Below are 2421 nucleotides of genomic sequence, written 5' to 3'. Positions count from 1 at the left end.
GCTGTACTGTTTCTTCCGCGTCGATGACAAACATGCTTTAAATTATTAGTCCTTCCTGCTGGACAGACACAGGGACTTACAGTGCCGGGCGAAATATCGTTCCTGTTTTGTCAGCTATCTGGGTTTATTGTTTATCTACCCTCCGGCTAGCTGGGGTGTTCTCGGCGCGAGGAGAGACAGATGACGATGATCCACAATTCAAGGTCGATTCTAGCCCGTGTACAGAGGGGACAGTACTGCTCATCGCACGAGAAGACGGCCTGGATGATCTCCACGCTCAGCTGTTGCAGGGTTTTCTTTACCTGGTTAGTATGGTATTTACTTTGTGATTAAAATAAAAATAAATAAATAAGAAACAAGAGAAAAACAACCCTTTATATCTCCTCCTTCGATCCCTGTTTCAGGCCCATGAGCAGTAAGACACAGTGCCAGGCCTCGAGTGGCGACCCCCTGCCCTCTCAGTCGCCAAGTCCCCCTTCCCCCTCTCCTCAAGCAAAAAAAGAACAAAAAACATAAAAACAAACAAAAAAGGGTAGTGTCTTTTACTAACACTCAAAACTTTCCGGGTATAAAAAAATGGTTGCAGCGTCTTTCATCAAAAAATAAAATAAAATAAAAAGGCGGTAAACTACGTGCCTGGAAAGTGAAAAGTTTTGGGAGCGTATCCCGGCCGGAACCTTCTTTTTCCACATTATTTTTTAATATCTTTCCATCATGTGGAGATTCGCCAGAAACGCAACCTGGTTCGGACTCCCAAGTTGCACTATAGGTCCTACTCCCAATAGTTGGATTATTAGTTAGGAAAGCGCAAGTCGCCTACGTGGCGTCCAGTTGATTGCAATCATTTTAGAACTACTGCTAGCGTAAAAAACAAGCAAATCTAAAATCTGTGTGTCATCCTTGCGCAGGGGCCATGCTAATCTCTGTATCGTTCCAATGTCAGTATATGTACCGCCGAAGCGAGTACTTATCAGTAATGCTACTCACTACGCTAAACCAACTACAAACACTCAGCTACCGGGGGCGGACAATCAAACATAGATGCGGGCACATTGCGTGGCAGGGCGAAAAGGTATTCTACAAAGAGACTGCGAGAAAGAATTTTAGCAATGAGTCTGAACAACGAATCACTGCATACTATGCAGGAGTGCCGTCAAAGGCTTTATATTTATAATAGGCGTATGTTTTGTTACTTTTCATTTTATTTTCTTTGTGGCATTCAGACACGGTTCACTCAGCAATTCTTCGATACATGATATGCAACAAATTAAAATATGTATCAAATCACACACATACTTACAGTAATAATTCGCACTGAGTATTTCCATTGGTAGTAAATTGATCAACTACATCATGATGTGCTTCCATCACTGCCACGACATGTCACTCGAAACGCCAATTAAATATAATATTGATGCGTGACTGATTTACCGGCGAGCGCTGCTCAAAGCATTTCAAGTTATATGGAACTGATGATATTCTGTTAACTGACGTTGTTCCCCGAATTTAATGTATAACTTAACGCTGCGTCCCGTAAAACCGCTACACCAGTGAGGCTTTGTACTACCCGCGCGAGGCCCTCGCGGATCGCTAATAGGGGCGCCTATAGGTTTTCATATCAGTAGGGGCAAAACATTTTCCATTTTATTTAGAAATTATGAGGACGTTGTTATCTGATGGTCTTTTACTTACGTATTACTAAAACATGTGCCAGATTTTACGTTTTCCCACCGTTTTAATTACTTTCTGTTGGTTCCATCATTTGCCCTTATAATCTCTCTTTCGCCGTGGTACGGGATTTTAACTGTTGATCGTGAATGATAAAGTAAACAAATAGGGAGAGTGCGATTATATTGATGGGGAGACATGTCATGAAATCGGCGTAACTAGTAGTTATCGGTCCGTCGTAATGAAGTGATGCGTAACCATGAAAAGAGAAGTAAGAGTGCCAATGCCAATATTGGCCTTTTAGTAAAAAAAGATCCTTCCAAAACAGTATCGGACGTCGTAAAGCAAATTTAAAGCGACGGCAGGATCTCGGGTGATGATAATGAGAGCTGTTACAAAATCGGCGTCACTAGCAGTTATCGCTCAGTCGTTTTAAGGTTTTGCGTGACCGTGAAAAGAGAAAGAGTTTCAGTGCTAGTATCGGTCTTGTAGTAAAAATGGTTCCTCTAAAAAAGAATCGGACTTCGTAAAGCAAATTAAAGTGAAGGCAGTGTAGCAGCCTTTTTTCTGTTTTCGCTTTTTCGTCTAATTGGTGAAAGTTTGATTTTATTTTTTGCACATTGACTGTCATTGAAGGGTTTTACTTTTATTTTATATTGTCCCGGCTAAGTATCAGTTTCATTACTTTTAAAACCCAATGTTAAACGTGGGTCACTACACGTATAGTCAACCCAACTCTGAGAGAAAAAATCT

The 2421-nt window shown here is 41.3% G+C and overlaps 1 non-coding gene across 1 annotated transcript; it reads right to left on the bottom strand.

Annotated features, from left to right (window-relative positions):
• Nucleotides 1–863: 863 nt before the first annotated feature.
• On the bottom strand, nucleotides 864–967 carry LOC124617269. Its single transcript, XR_006980022.1, has one exon. It is a non-coding gene; the product is annotated as a U6 spliceosomal RNA (small nuclear RNA).
• Between the last annotated feature and the right edge of the window lie 1454 nt (nucleotides 968–2421).

This window comes from Schistocerca americana, chromosome 5, assembly GCF_021461395.2.
Source record: "Schistocerca americana isolate TAMUIC-IGC-003095 chromosome 5, iqSchAmer2.1, whole genome shotgun sequence".
Classification (NCBI taxonomy): domain Eukaryota; kingdom Metazoa; phylum Arthropoda; class Insecta; order Orthoptera; family Acrididae; genus Schistocerca; species Schistocerca americana.
The sequence above is the reverse complement of the archived record's forward strand: the minus strand, read 5'-3'. Positions and strand labels throughout refer to the sequence as shown.